Consider the following 17,561-nt stretch of genomic DNA (forward strand, 5'->3'; position numbering starts at 1 on the left):
AGGATCACTGCTGGTGTTACTTGGGGAACATTAAGGTGTTCTGGGGTTTAAATCTGGGTTGACCATGTGCAAGCAAGTGTCCTGTGCATTGTCCATTGTACTATTTCTGTAACCCCTCTACCACACTACATTTTTTTTGCTTTTTGGGTTATATCCAGCGATGCTCAGGGGTAATTCCTGGCTTTGAACTCAGAAATTACTCCTGGAAGTGCTTGGGGAACCATATGGGATGTGGGGGATAGAACCTGGATCGGTCACGTGCAAGGCAAATGCTCTATCCATTATTCTGGTCTCTATACCCTACAATTTTTATCACATTCTTCCAGATTAGAATCAAATCATATGTTCTGCCTATACTAACCTTTAAATAATTACTTGCACGTGTGTCTCATTACTGGGTTGTTTTAGTGTGTCCATGGGTTGTTTTAGTGTGTCCATCATAGATAACTTTGAGGAATCCTTTAGATTGTTTCCCATGGAAAATAGGATGAAACACGGGAATAGTGAGAACTTTCAAAATAGGAAATATTTGAGCAAGAATCTGAAGAACTTTCCCTTCCAAACTCTTCTTAAAGAGTGGATTTTATTTATTCATATTATCATATATCTGAATATGTATCTCTGATCTACTACATTATTCTTAATCACAATATCACTGATGTGTAGTTGCGGAAAATAAAGCAATGAGCCAGTAGGACGTTAGCAACTTAACTAAATAGCAAATTGACCGTTGAACAATGGCAGCTTTCTTTCTTTTAATTAATTAATTAACTAATTAATTTCATAACATTGTTCATGATTTATTACATTCAGTATTCCAACACCAATCCCACCATCAATGTACCGAGAAGGGCAGCTTTCTTTTAATTTTTCACCATTTTTCCTGTTAAGAAAAAAATGAAGATCCTCTCCTTTGAAGCTGAATATATTGAATGTATTATAAACATAAAACAAAATAAAACAAACAAAAAACCTAAAAAAATTTATTTTAAATAATGTAGGAGTACTGCTATTTGTTTGGCCATTGATTAAACTGATTGAATTGAGCATGAACTCCACATTACTTTTTTATTGTATTGTATCACCATGAGATAGAGTTACAAAGCTTTCATGAGATTAAGCCATACCATGACAGAACACCCATTCCTCCACCAGTACACATTTTCTACCACCAATTTCCCAAGTATCACCCCCCCCCCCACACACACACACACACACACATACAGATCGCAATCCTCATCCTGCCTCTATGGCAGATAATTTCTCCAATACTACCTCTCTACTTTTGGGCATTAATTTCACTCGAATTTTCCTACCACCATTCAAGCCTACCTGCCAGAGGCAGACACTAGATAATATATTTTACATAGCTCCTTTTCGAATATCACGAGAGATCACGTGGCCTCAATTGTAAATGTAAATTTATAGATTGTAAATGGTTGAGTTCCAGAGGCATCTCTGTATAGCACTAATCTATTTTGGGACTCAATTGAGAGTCTCTGGGCCAGGGCTCTTGGTGCGCTAAGATGGTGTCCAGAGGCAAATTGTGGGCATGGAAGCCAGTCTTCTGGGTGGGTGATGACTGGGGAGGGACAGCCTGGGTTTTCTGCCACCAAGCAACCTAGAGATTTAGTCCTGGAACCCGCATACCTGGGCCTTGCTTGTGAAAACTCTTGGTCACGGGTATTCTATCTGGAGTTGGCCAGAAGACTGAACCTGCTCCATCTGGAGTGTCCCGGTGATATTGGCTCAGTATGGGGCCTGGAAGCCAACCTCCACTACCCAACTTCCCACCACACACCAAGCCTCTTTCTGGACTCTGGGGCTGAGCTTCATGCATGACTGAAGTCTCACAAAATCCAGGTAATGCGGAACTTTGTTACCTTGGACTCTGGGTTCAGCGGGACTCGGGAGTAGAGATCCTCTGCCTGCTTCCCCCAATTTCCAGCAATCCAGGGTCACACTCATAAACCACTCCCAGAAGGCACCAAATAATATCCTCATTGGTCACCCTCCAGAACTCATGGCTGCTTCTCCCTGAAGGGAGCATAAAATGAGGGTCCCATAACCATGCCACCAGACTCTGTACCAGGCTGTTTTCACTCCGAGCACCCCAAAATAAGGTGGCTGAGAGCCCTCCTGCCACAAGAGACCCATCCTGGGCAGCCGACCTCCACTACTCAACCACTGCTATGCTCCAGGATGCTTTCCAGACTGCATGACCACATTGCAGATGTATGACACATCATGGGACACTTCTCATCCATTTTTCATGGTTGCAACACCATACTTGATGGCATTCAGACAGTAGGCTGCTAAAATCTCAGGCTGGGAAGAATAAAGACGTTACTGACACCAGCTCAAGTAAATCGATGGACAATAGAATGGCAGTGATACAGTGATACAGTGATGGAGCCCAGAGAGATCTCCGGTGCTGTGGTATCTTCCGGGACTTGCTGATGTGTCTCTGGTCCAGGGCTGTTGGTGTGCTAAGATGGTGCCCAGAAGCTAATTGTGGGCATAACAGCCAGTCTTCTGGAAGGGTGGAGACCCAGAGGGGACAGCCCAGGTCCTCTGCCACTATGCGGCCTGGGGATTTAGTTTTGGAACTGGCATACATGATCCTTGCTTGTGGAAGCTCTTGGTCACTGGGATTCCATCTGGAGTAGGTGGGGAGACTGCACCTGCTCCATCTGGGATGCCCCAGTGATAATGGATCGGTACGGGACCCAGAGAGAGCTCCAGCACTATGTTGTCTTCCGGGAATTGCCTCTGTTTCTCTGTTCCAGGGCTGTTGGTGCGCTAAGATCCACAATACAAAATTTTTAGCAGATTATATCTTGGTGAGGTCCATCCTGCAACGGTGGAGTCAGGCTTGGTGTGTTGCAGCAATTTTGGTTTGTGGAAGCAGGTGGCTGTCAGGGACTCTGCTTTGGGTAGGCACAGGTCAACCCGCCACCTCCAATTTACTCTGGTCTGTTCAGCCATAAGCTTAACTGTGGCTTTTGATCTCTTTTGAGATTTATTTTGGTGTCTCTGAGGCAAGACCGATAGTAGAGCTTACGAGGTGGCACTAGAGTTGGTTTGTGGGGTTGATTGCCAGTGCTTCCATGTGTATTGGGAAGTGGGGGAGGTAGCCCATCACAACTCTGAGTGAGCTTATATAGCTGAGCCTTAGGTGGTTTGTGGGTGTGACTCCTGTTACATACCTAAATTTTGGCCCTTTAATTTCTTGGTAAACTTGTTCCCAAGTTATTGGGGTCTGACAAAAGCACAGTGGCAATTTTGGGGTATCAGGAAGCCTGAAGACAACATCAGGCTGATCATGAACTCAACTCGCAGATACAGGTTGACCTGTTAATGGCACCATACCCCCAGAAGCCATTTTTTAAAAACAATTCTGAGCAGTTGTGCCCATGGCATACTCCTGGCCATGCTCAGGTACCACTCCTAAAAGGTCAACAGAAAAGCATGTGTCATGCTAGGGCTTTGAAATAGAGTTGGCCACATGTAAAACAAATAAGAGCTATAAACACTGACTATCCTTCCTGCCGCCGAAACAGGTTTCTTAACATTTAATAAATGTACATATATGTTATATATAACCTGTAATAGTATATATGCTTAGATTAAAATATAAAGTGAGTGGTTGGAGAGATAGTACAAGAGTTAAGGTGCTTGCCATGCAATCAATGCCAATTCATTCCACAACACATGATCCTTAGAGCAATGTTGGGTGAGACTCTTGAACACTACCAAATGAAACAAAAGAAACACACCCTCAAAAAGTGATATTTAGGTCTTAGTGAGGACACAGTCAGTGATACATAGGTACTGCTTACATTTCTGCAAAAGAAAATGGGGGGGATGTGTTGGTCTGTCTTGGCAGCGTTTGGGATCAAACCTGGGAATCGTTCTTATGAAACATGTGTGCGGTTCTTTGAGTTATCTCTCATGCCTAAAATATAAGTTCCAAGGGAAGTTTGATTTCTGAACCCATTTTAGATTCATTTTGCATTATATACTATCTCTTGTGAAAGATGTGGCAAATCTAATGTTATATTAAAACCCATCGTGTACAATTTGCCATAATCTGACCTTTATACCCCTGTTTATAGAATCCCTTTTATACTTTCCCTGTTTCTTACACAGCAGTTGAAAAATGATTACAACATATTTCTTGACCTTTTGATTTCATGCTTGTATATAGTACCTGCCTGTCCTGTTTTGATTCTTGCTTTATTCAAACAGTTTTATTGGTTGTTCTTTATCCTAGGTTGTCTTGTTCCTTCAGTAAAACTGTCTATGACTCCAGCAGTTATTTTCTGCTAATAATTTTATTACTGAGAACTCAAAGCCTACCTCCCTCTTCCTCTCTATTTCATCCTACCTCTCTCCCACCATCCCAATACTCCTCCATTTCCCTTAATCTTTTTCTCTTACTCCGCTACTACTTCCTCCTTCTCTTTCTTCTATACCTACCTATTTCCAATTAAGAACTCTTTCCTAAAGCATAATGTCCAAAAGTAGAGAGAGAATAATAAGGAATATACCTACCACAGAAGCAGGAGGTGGGATGGGGTGCGGATGGTGGAAGGGATACTGGTAACATTGGTGGTGGAAAATATGCACCACCTGTGGAGGGATAGGTGTTTGGTCATTGTAAGACTAAAACTTAATCATGAAACTTTGTAGCTTTATCTCATGGTGACTCAATAATAATATTAATAATAATAATAATAATAATAATGTATTTTTGTTGAACTTCCAAAAATAAAAGAACTCTTCCACAGGAACTAGAGAGATAGTACAGCAGATAGGGTGCTTGCTTTGCAGGTGGCCTAACAAGGTTCAATTTCTGGCTCCACAAATGGTCCTCCAAGCCCTGGTAGGAATGATCCCTGAGTACAGGGCCAGGAAGAAGCCCTGAAACCTGCTGAATTTTACCCCCAAGTCAAATAAAAAACAAAACACAAACTATTCTTCAAAGACAATGATTAGCTAGAAAGAGTTGTAGAAGGTGCACAGAGTTTAAATATGTGGTAAAATGAGATAGGGAAACAGAAATCTCAGGTCAGGATTAATCAATTCCTGGGTACAGCTTACTGTGTCCCCTCTTCCAAAAGAATATTTCCTGTGCACTTGAGAATACAAGGTATTCAGCCAACTAAGCCTGGGGAACCCTGAGATACTTAATAGATCCATCTGACCCAACACCTTACCATAAATTATCTTATTTTATTCTCTCTTTGTCAGATATCCATATTTACATGTCCAGTTATCATTTTATTTAAAAAAATTTATTATTTGATCTCTTCATTAGAGAGCGTGAAGTATTAAAGTCATGCAGTATTACTGTTACTATTACTGTCTTTTACTATCTTTCTTCAAGTCTGTTAATTGCTTCATATATTTTGATGCTCCATCACTAGTTGTGTGTGTGTTAATAAATGTTAACTCTTCTTGATGAATCAAGTTTTAAATCACTATACAATATTATTTCCCGTATTTTTGCCATTTTAGCTTGTTGCCTATTTTATCTAAGTATGTGTGTTCTATCCTTTCTGGGGGCTACCAATCACCTTTAAAATTTTTTTCAGTCCTTTACTTTTAACCTTTGTTTCCAAATTAATTTTAACCCAATGATTTCATAATGAGGAGGATACTAATATTTTAGAAATACAATGCTGCTATATTATACTACAACCAGAGTATTAGTATTCCTTAACACTGTAAATCCCTTGCCTCCAACTTAGAAAAAATGTTTTTTTAAGCAGACTCTGGGTTCTGGTTTTTTTTTTTGCCTTATTTATTCACTTATTATGTTTCCTTTTACTCCATATATGAAATGATTCATTCAGCACTCATCCTTCACCCCATGACTCACATGTTATGATATGCTGCAGTTCCATCTAAGTTGTAACAAACAAAAGATTTCATATTTTCTTATACCCAAGTAATATTTCATGATATTTCCATAACAGATTTTGTTTACCCACTCATTCATTCTTGGTGATTTGGATTGTTTCCTGATCTTGGTTCTTTGATCTTGCTGGAACAAATATCCAAGTTCAAATATCTTTTCAAATTGGTGATTGAGTGTTCTTGGAGGTAGATGGCAAAGGTGGAATTGCTGCATATGGTCCTCTGAGCACCACTGAGTGTCATCCATAGCCCAAAACCAGGAGTAAACCCGTAGCATTTGTGGCCCCCAAGCAAGAAGCATCATATTCCTCTTCCCATTACCTCAAAAAAGTCATAAAAATTTAAGTATATAGCTAGATTTAATATATAGCTAAATTTTTGGGAGGTCACACCCGGTGATACTCAGGGGTTACTTCCGGCTTTGCACTCAGGAAGTACTCCTGGCAATGCTTGGGGTACCATGTGGGATGTTGGGAACTGAACCCGGGTCAGCCACAGTGCAAAGCAAACACCCTACCTGCTGTACTATCACTCCAACCCCATATGGTTAGATTTTTAAAAAATAAACATCTTCTCCTTTTTATACTATTATGTCCATGTTTTTCCTCTTTATGCTATCACATATAACTCTATGCTTTCGTCAAATTAAAATATATTTAATTTGCTGGATTTGTGGTTCTCCCCTACATTACTTTTAATTTCACTAATTCAGTCTTTTATAATGTCTACCAGTGGTTGAGACTCTATTCCATGTTCTTTAAGTTTTGTTACTATATAGTTTAGCTATGTCATCACTTTTTTTTTTGAGGTGCAGTTGAGGGTAGGGAACATCAGACTATACTCAGTGCTTTACTACATGCTCTGCACTCAGCAATCATTCCTGGCGATACCTACAAGTTGACTATATGTGGTACCAAGGATTGAAGCTAGGTTAGCTATGTGCAACACAAGTGTCTTACTAAATATTATGCTATGTCTCTGGTCCTGTTAAAGATTTCTTTAGGGGTTTTATCATTATTTTAATTATTTGTTAAATTATTTTTATTCTTCTCATTTCAGTGCAAGTTTTTGTCATTATAATTATTGTGTTAAACCTCTTTTAGTGTTATTTGCATAGCTCTATTTTATTAGAAGTTCTTACAGGAATATACTCTTACCTTAGACAAGTTCCTCTTTTTTCATCATACTTAGTATTCCACAAGAATCTGAGTTGACCCAGGACCCATATACAAATAAACTTAGGTCATGGGCAGGTTTTGTTTTATGAGCATTGCAAATCAAGTATGAACCAAGGTGGAACAGACTTTATACAAAGACTGTGGAGTTCATTGAAGACTTGAATGACTGGCACTGACTACAGTGCCCACATCAAGAAAACTTGCGTGGGTGGTAGCTGTGAAACTCATTTTTACAAGAATTTGGTAGCCTTAATGTGACACAATCATGCAGATCTTAGGGAAACCTGAAACGCTGCACTGCAAAGCGTCTGAAAAGAGGGCAGACGCATGTGGACTGGCAGGGTGCAGACTCTGACTGGCTGTCAGCATACAGCAGATCACAATGAAATAGAAGCCCCTTGTAGACTTCTGATGATTTAGTTGTAGGTGCTGGTTAGTTGGTTGTATAAAGAGGTGCCCAGCTTGCTAGCTTTCAAATGTGAGAAAGTAGGGGCCAAATTTCCTTGAGTAGTGACCACTGTTTTTTTTCTTTTGGGGTCACACCCGTTGATGCACAGGGGATACCCTTGACTTTGCACTCAGGACTTACTCTTAGCAGTGCTCGGGGAACCATATGGTATGATGGGGATCAAATCTGGGTTGGTCGTGCAAGGCAAACACCCTACCCACTGTGCTATAGGTCCAGACCCAAGTAGTGACCACTCTTGATGGTTGCCTATTTATTCCCGGCTAATTCAGCCATTTACTAAGGATGAGTGAAAGTTTCCTCAGAAATTTTCTTTAAGGTCTGTTAAGGTGAGTGGGTTCTGATACTGATCTAAATAGGGGCTAAGAGATGGTCAAGTGATTTCTTTATTTCTTGCAGTTCTGCATATGTACACCACATTTTTATAATCCACTCATCTGTTGTTGGACACATAACTCTCAATGTCCTATTTTAACTACTTAACTCAGTGCAGCAATGATAAATAGTGTACATATGTCTTTTTGAGATAGAGTTTTTATTTCCTTGGGGTAGATGCCGAAAAGTGGAATTGTTGTGACAGATGGCAGTTTAATTCTAAGTTTACTGGGATCTGTCCATACTATTTTCCAAAGGGGTTGTACTAGACAACATTCCCACCAGCAGTGATTGAGTATTCCTTTTTCACCACATCCTCACCAACAAGAATATTTCCTATTTTTGATATGTACCATTATCACTGATGTGAAGTCGTATCTCATTATCTTGATTTGCATTTCTCTGATGACAGGTGATGCTGAGCATTTTTCATGTGCCTACTGAACATTCGTCTATCTTCCTCTGAGAAGGATCTATTAATTTTCTTTCCCTATTTCTTCATAGGGTTTCTGAATTTTTTGTTGTTGCTGCTTTCGATCTTTGTGAGTCCTATATACATTCTGGATACAAAATCTTTATCAGATGTGATGAATGCAAATTTTCCCCATTCACTTAGCTTTTATTTTTAGTTTTAGCTGATGCATGCTGACAACTTAGATAAAGTTAATAGTATCTAGTATCTAGTTTCTTGCCTCTTGTTCTAGTGCTTTAAGTATAGAATTGTACGATTAGGTTACTGCATGAGCAACACAAATCTCTACTCCCTATGCCCCAGAGCTTAGCTCTGCACCTGAGAGGTCTCTTCTAAGTTGATATTTATTCAGTACCCTTTGATAGACTTTCTTTCGTGGCAGTGTATGTCTGCTCTCAATCTAGATCTCATTGCCTTGTCTTTTTGCTGTGGATGTTACATTTATGTCAGGTTCATTTAAGTTCAGTGTTGATTGAATGTAATATTGTGTTGTTTTAATTATATTAGAAGAGAAGTTTAACACAAGCTCTCCTACTTGGCCCCGCCATGCTTTATGATTACATTTTTAATCTAAAGTATATTGCATAAAGTATAAACGTAATATTCAAACAGGTTTGTCAAGTCCAATCATTTTTGTAATGCTGTGGACAATTGACTCGGAAAGTACTATTTTTTGAATGGTGCTATTTTTTTATCACTTTGCAGCTGTTTCTCCTAACAAGGAGTGTTGGCTTATCTACCAGTGGAGTTATGAGGAGAAGTTGATCATAATTAAGTCAGGCCCTCATTATTTATTATGTCATATATGCCCACCTGCACAGAGGATCTATGGTTATTTTTCCAAGTCAATGGATTAGATTTAGCTAGATACATAGAGTTCCTCCATGGAGATCTTTCGTTTCTGGCAATTGCTGTGCCCATTGTGTATGCTTCTTGAGGAGTATAATATAAAAGATCCATGTTATTACTAAATCTATAGTTATGTTTTCAATCTATAATTGGTCAATATGTTATTATAAAATTTTTTTCACTTGCTGAAGTCTCAGCTCCTCTACTACTAGAGACTCCATATATATAAGGGAAAAGTTATTTGTTTTAATTCTAGTTTCTGTCTGTAGATAGAGACACAGAGTAATATCAGCCAGTGAAATACACATGCAATATGGTCAGGTAAGTGCCTTCAACGTTCAGTGGAAATTGGTTAGGTTCAATTTATGAAGAATTTGTAGGGAGTGTTATTGTACCATGAGGAGACATTTATAAAATTGTGCAGTTGTATTTTAACAATGCAGTCTTAGTAGGTGACTTTTATAGAAAGGAAAGTAGCAGCTTGCCTGTGAATTACAGTGTTCCTTTCCTCCCAATTCAGCACTGGGGTGAAGAAGTATGGAGCTTGGAAAGAAAATAAAAATTTTCAAATATGCTTAAAGAATGCTTGAAGAAACAGTATTTCTAATCTGAGGTCCAGAGTTTTCAAGGGTCAGAAATGTCTCAAAATGTGAAATATTAACTGTGTACCTAAGTAAATTTTCACTGCATGTAGTCAAGAAAAACATGCCATAAATAAAACCATTAATAGCACTTTCACACAATTAAGTTTATATTCTAAGGTTTTATTTCTAAACAATTGGCATCGATTGGTTGGAATTCTAGTAAGGATGAAGCCAAAGTATTTCCTTATCAAATCTTCTTAACTTAAATACCAAGGAAACTGTCAATTTCTCAGCAATCTGATATTATGAAGTATTATAATATAATTTCTCCAGGAATTGTTTTTATATAATGACTGTAATAGGGTGATGATACTCATCACCTGGATATGGGCCAGTAATAACTAATTTTAAGGGCATTTTCATATACAAAAAATATACTTATGAATATAGTGATATCAATACATGTGTACATGAAGATAATCAAGAGATTCCATGTATTTTCTGTATATGCTATCATCCTTAAAGGAACTCTAAATTTAACCAGGTATTCAGCACGTATCAGGAGTAAAATCACGGTAAATCACAGTCCTCCCATTGTTCATCGATTTTTTTTTTCGAGTGGGCCCAGTAACATCTCCATTGTGAGACTTGTTGGTACTTAATCACTTAATCACTTAACTTCCCATTAGTTGTCGATTTGCTCGAGTGGGCTCCATTTGTCCCTGTCACGTGATAGTGTAGCCCAATGGCATCTGTTCACACTGGGAACATGAAGAGCCTCAAACCAATCGTTCATGATCTTGACGAAGAAGTCTGACCATCTGGTAGGTGGGCGGCCACGCAGGCTTTTGACATGCCGTGGAATCCAGTCAGTAACAGCTCTAGTCCAGCGGTCATCTTTAAATCTCATGACGTGCCCAGCCCAGCTGATTTTTGACACCTTGGCAAATGAGACAGCGTCCCTGATTCTTGATCGTCGATGGATGTCGGAACTCCGGATTCTTTGTCTCATTTGAGTGAAACGTGATATTCCAAGCATAGCTCTTTCTATTCTTCTTTGGGAGACCTGAATTGTTGGTACTGTGTTTGGCATATCGAATACATCACGGGTAGCTTGCCAGGCTCTGCTGTGCGGGCGAGATACTCTCGGTAGCTTGCCGGGCTCTCAGAGAGGGGCGGAGGAGTCAAACTTGGGTCGGCAATGTTGGTAGCTTGTAAGGCAAATGCCCTACCGCCGTGCTAGTATAGAAATAAATGTTTTAGGCTTTGATAATATTTTGTGGTTGAACTTACAACCAACGGCATTTTAGAATTTATTTCATCAAGGATTTTGAATTTAACTTATCTAAATGACTTAAAGAATTTTTAGTACTTTAATTTTTGATCAGTAATTATCCTTCTTAATAATAATTAGGATGGCAATTTAAATTGAGGACTTCCAGATATGGTTGTATTTGCTATTAGAAAAACCTCTATTCTAGCACTAAATCTCACTCTAAAGCTTTAGATAAATTATTTCTTTTGGATATGAGGTTCAAAGTAGTCGATTTTATTTACCTAATGAATTTAAAAAGTTTTTGTTTTGTTTTGTTTTGTTTTTATTTGTTTGTTTTGAGGCTACACCCAATGATTCTCAGTTCTTAATCCTGACTCACAATTTAGGAATCAGCCCTGGCATTGCTTGGGCGACCAGATGTATGATGGATATCAAACCTGGATTGGCGGAATGCCAGACAGTGCCCTACCCACTTTACTATCACTTTGGCCCTGAAATATGTTTTTAAATAAATTTTCTCTTGAAAAACAATTTTTCTTGAGTGATATTATAATGTTCATCAAGTAAATGAGAAGGACAATAGGACTTATAGGTATAATGGTTCAACTGCAATTTCTCTGTCAGCTGCTATGCTCATAGAAAGCTAGTATAAGTACTAACTGCTATTTATGTTGTTTTCTAATACACATTTTCAATAGGCTATTACAAAATCTGTTATTATATTGGGCTAGAGCGATAGCACAGCAGTAGGGCGTTTGCCTTACAAGCGACCAACATGGCCGACCCGAGTTCGATTCCTCCACCCCTCTCGGAGAGCCTGGCAAGCTACTGAGAGTATCTTGCCCACACGGCAGAGCCTGGCAAGCTACCCGTGACGTACTCGATATGCCAAACACAGTAACAAGTCTCACAATGTTACTGGGCCCTCTTAAGCAAATCGATGAACAACAGGAGGACCGTGTCTACTGTGTTATTATATTACCATTAAGAATGCCGGAGGTAGTGTCGGTCAACACTACCTCCACTACCCAGCCGCTGCCACACTCCAGGACGCTATCCGGACCTGCATGGCAGCTCTGGCCGAGACATACACACGACTGAAGACCCACAGAACAAGATAAGCGGAACTCTCTAAGACCTTGGACTCCAGGCTCAACGGACCCAGGGACAGAGATTCTCTGCTTGCTCCCACCAACCACAGGTGACAAAAGGGATTCTAATCAGGAGCCCCACCCTACCCTGCCCTGTCTGCTTCTACCAACCACTAGAGACCCAGGGATCGGATTGCACACAGAAGACCCACCCTACCCCTACCGGGACCAGATAAATACCCCACTGGCAGACCTCCACTATCAACACTACCTCCACTACCCAGCCGCCGCCACACTCCAGGATGTTTTCCGGACCCGACACATCATAAGACACTAAATACCCATCTTCCGGAATTGCCATACCATATTTGTTAGGGTTCAAATATGGTAACAACTACGAGGGTGATTAGAGGTCGCCCCAAAAGCCTCTATCCTTCTCAGAAAGACTGGCATGCTACCGAGAGTATTCCGTCCGCACAGAAGAGCCTGGCAAGCTATCCGTTGTGCATTCGATATGCCAAAACCAGTAATTACAACTGGTCTCATTCACCTGCCCCTGAAGGCTTCACCGACATGGCAGCACTGAGAAGGATGAGAAAGAAGAGGCCGATAAAATCTCAAGGCCAAACTAGGCTGCCACAATGAAGGAAGACAAAAATGATCGTCTGTACTTTCAATGCACGTATGCTAGCATCAGATGCATCTATCGAGGACCTGATGGTACAAGCGTGAATGATCAAGTATGACATCATTGGTCTGACCAAGTCACGAAGGCACGAATCTCACCATGCTGTTTTCGACACTGGAGAAGAATTGTTCCTCGGAACATGCGATAAAAGAGGTGTCGGAGGCGTCGGTGTACTTGTCAAAACAAACGTGGCCATGAGCATTGATTCATTCGAATGTCTAACAACCCGAATCAGATGTTTACATTTGAATAGATGTGACTCACTGCCAGCAGTTTCTATCTTCGTTGTCTACGCACCAACATCTAATTATGATAAAGGAGAAATTGAGAAGTTCTACATGGAGCTGGAGAAGATCTATAAAGAAGACCCCACCTTCTACAAGATCATTGTGGGTGATTTTAATGCCAAGATAGGACCGAGAAGATCAGCTGAAGAACTTCACATCGGGACCCATGGCCTAGAATGGAACGAACAGGGTGAGAGACTCTCTGAGTTCATCATGTCGACCAAGACCATTCATGGTAACTCACAGTTCCAGAAGGCAGAATCTAAACGTTGGACATGGGAGTCTCCCGGTGGACGATTCCACAACAAAATAGACCACATCATATTCAATTGACAGTTTTGCCTGACCGATGTCGCTGTTGTCCCAAAATTCCGAAAGGGATCAGACCACCGTCTCCTTCGTGCAAAATTCTACTTCACAGAGCGGGAAGAAAGGGCTGCAAAGTTTAAAAAGAGAACTCCCAGAATGACCACCATCTGGGAGCTCTTTGGCACTATTGCAGCAACATGGGAAGATGCCATTATTGACAACATTGACGAGGAATACGATCGACTGGTTCAGCACATCCCTGATTGTGCGAGGAATGCCAAGAGAGAGATAGCCACAAAAAATGTCTGTCTTTGAAAACTCTTGAGCTAATTCACCAACATGGTTTGGCACATGCCTCAGGCAACCGCAAGCTAAGGTCCGAACTTGCAAAGCAGTGCAGAGATGCGATCAAGGAAAACCTCAAAGAGAGAAGAGCAAAAGTGCTGGTAGATGCGGCAGAAGCCGGGAAAAGTATTCATATTGCCCGCCTGTCCTTCGCCAACTACAAGACCAAGATGACTGCCCTCCAACGTCTTGATGGATCCATCACATCTTCCAGAACGGCAATGGAGAAGATTATCCATAACTTCTACTCAAATCTCTTTGATAGCCATGTCCACTTGCCGACATACCAAATTCCACAGGATGGATATGTCATTCCCAACGTCGAAGAAATAGCTAAGAGGATGAAGAGCCTCCGGCTCCGGGCACATCTCTTTGATTCCACTGTTTTTCCTGCATTAACATATGCCTCAGAGACCTGGGCCCTATGCAAACAGGATGAGAATGCTATTCGGGTCTCCCAAAGAAGAATTGAAAGAGCTATGCTTGGAATATCACGTTTCACTCAAAAGAGAGAAAGAATTCAGAGTTCTGACATCCATCGACGATCAAGAATCAGGGACACTGTCTCGTTTGCCAGTAAAAGTAAGTAAAGGCCCTCCCGTTGATCATAGATTTGCTCGAGCAGGCCCAGTAACGTCTCCATTGGAGACTTTGTTGTTACTGTGTTTGGCATATTGAATATGTCACAGGGAGCTTGCCAGGCTCTGCCGTGCGGGCAAGATACTCTCTGTAGCTTGCTGGGCTCTCCGAGAGGGGCGGAGGAATCGAACTCGGGTCGGCCATGTTGGCTGCGTGCAAGGCAAACGCCCTACTGCTGTGCTATCACTCCAGCCCTCATTTGCCAAGGTGTCAAAAATCAGATGGGCTAGTCACGTAATGAGATTTAAAGACGACCGCTGGACTAGAGCTGTTACCAACTGGATTCCACAGGATGTCAAAAGACCGCGTGGCCGCCCGCCTACCAGATGGTCAGAGTTCTTCATCAAGATCATGAACAATCGTTTTGAGGCTCTTCATGTTCCCAGAGCGAACAGATGCCATTGGGCTACACTAGCATGCTACAGGGAAAAATGGAGACGTTACTGGCACCTGCTCAAGCAAATCGAGGACTAACGGGAAGTTAAGTGATTAAGAATGCATTTCACCCTCCTTTTCCCATTTGAAACTTCCAAGGTGGTTCTATTCAACTGAACATCTCAATTCTGTAGGATTTTACATGTCCTCATTCCCAGGTTTAGCTAGCTGAATGACTGAAGACCTGTAATTTCCAACCAGAATGTGTTGTTCTCATCCAACACTTGTTAATATCTGGAAATACCTTCCTATTATTACAAAAGTTGCTATTGACATCTGCTAGATGGAAACCACAGAACTTTCATTCCCCACAACAAAGTATTATTTAATCCTAAGTGTCAGTAATGTTGATTTGATAAATTCTGTTTAGAAAACGAACTTGGGAAGTGTTAAGAACCATTTCAGAATAAAAGTCTTAAGAACCCTTTGACAGAGCATATGGCTCAGTGATGGTTATTTGCTTTGCATGTGTGAGACCCTAGAATCCAGACCTCACAAAAGCAAACAAATAAATAACAACAAAGACAGCAAAGTATGATTTTGCCACTACTGTTTTGCCAGGCTACAGGTTAAAGAACTCACACACTTACCCCTTGACTCACAAATGGAGGTCGCATGGGACAGGGACATCCTATGGACATAGTGGAGTTCTAATATAGTGAGAAATTATTTGGCTGTCATAAGAAATAAACTATAGGGATTCTGTGTCTAGATATAACATAAACTGACTAAGTATTATTTCTAAAGTTCATTTTGATGGGCTGGACTGATAGTAGGTAGGGGTTTGCCTTGCATGCAATCAACATGGCCAACCTGAGTTCGATTCCTTCACCCCTCTTGTAGAGCCCGACAAGCTACTGAGAGTATCTCGCCCACATGGCAAATCCTGGCAAGCTACCCGTGACGTATTTGATATGCTAAACACAGTAACAAGTGTCAAAATGGAGACATTACTGGGCCTGCTCGAGCAAATTGACAGTGACAGTGACAGTGACAGTTCATTTTGATGACTTATGTGTTTGTTCCTAATTGGTTTTGTTTTCAACTGAGAAAGAATGCTATGTATTGAGGTTAGAGAGTGCAGTGCACTTGTCTTCCATGCATCTGACATGGGACTGATCCCCAGAACCCCGTATGGTTTCCAGAACCCTGCCAGGAGTGTTTTTTGTGCAGAACCATGAGTACACCCTAAGCATTGTCATTGAACCAACCAACCAGACAAAACCAAGGAAACTTTTTATTATCCTACAAGGAAATAAAAATTACTAGGGTAAGGACATAGCCAAGAGTGCTGGATGAAGTCGAACCTTGCCTACACTAGCCATCCATTCAAGTACTAGATCCTCATGGCCCTAAAGGTGTTTCAGGTATATACCTGATGGCCCCTAGCACTGTAGAATCCAGAAGCTTCCTGATAGTACCGAGATAGTACACACACACACACACACACACACACACACACACACACACACATATTATACATATATATATATGTATATATATATGTATATATATATATATATATCAGTACATGATATTACTGAGCTGTCAAACCGGATGACCAGGTAGGTATCTTAAGGAAAAGCCCCTAACCATTGCCCATTGCTTTGGAATACCACCATCATATACATACAAACGATCACAGTATGGGGTGTTGTTGAGCTGAAGTGTACCAAGCATGAAACCCTGTCAGTAACAGTATTGCAAATCTCAGTGTCTTAAAAAAAATAAAATCCTGTTTTAGATACAGGCAGGATGGGGTGAAGGTGGTAAGGAAACAGAGGACACTTGTAGGAGAAAGTTGACACTGTTGACGAAGTTGAAGTTAAAATATTGTATGCCTGAAACTCAGCCAGAATTAGTTTATAAATCATGGTGCCTTAAAAAAATAAAATTGAAAAATGAAAAACTCCTTTGAAAACACTTATGTCGTATACCTCATGGTTTCCATTAAAAAAATAACATCTAGTCTATATTTTTTCAAGTAAAAATAGTATGAAATATCTCTAATAAAAACATAAAGAAGACTTTTTTTCACTTAGAAGTTGAAGATGTTGTAAAGTATTAGGAAAGCATGAAGATTAGGGCTTCTACCATTTTTTTATATTCAGCATAATGCAATTTTATCATGAAACCTTGTTAATTTCAGAGCTATATAATATGTAAAGTATTCTTTGTTTTCTGAATGAAAATGTTTTCCCTAAATAAGTGCCCCTACTTAGGTTATCTTGTTTGTCTCTCAGACTGAGGCCTTGCTAAATAAAGGTAATATTTTGCCTCAATTTGTTAAATTTGTTAGGGCTGGAGTGATAGCACAGTGGTAGGGCATTTGCCTTGCTCACAGCCAGTCTGACTGAGCCGGGTCTGATTCCTCCACCCCTCTAGGAGAGCCCGGCAAGCTACCGAGAGTATCTCGCCCACATGGCAAAGCCTGTCAAACTACCCTTGACGTATTCGATATGCCAAACACAGTAACAACAAGTCTCATGATGGAGACGTTACTAGGCCCGCTCAAGCAAATCAATGAACGACGGAAGGACAGTGTTTGTTTTGCTTTGTTGTTAAATTTGCTATTTTTAAAAGATAGTTCATATAAATTTTGTCTGAACATCACCATAGAAATTAAAGTACAAATTCACTGT

Source organism: Sorex fumeus, unplaced genomic scaffold (genome assembly GCF_029834395.1).
Source record: "Sorex fumeus unplaced genomic scaffold, SorFum_2.1 ptg000002l, whole genome shotgun sequence".
Taxonomy (NCBI): Eukaryota; Metazoa; Chordata; class Mammalia; order Eulipotyphla; family Soricidae; genus Sorex; species Sorex fumeus.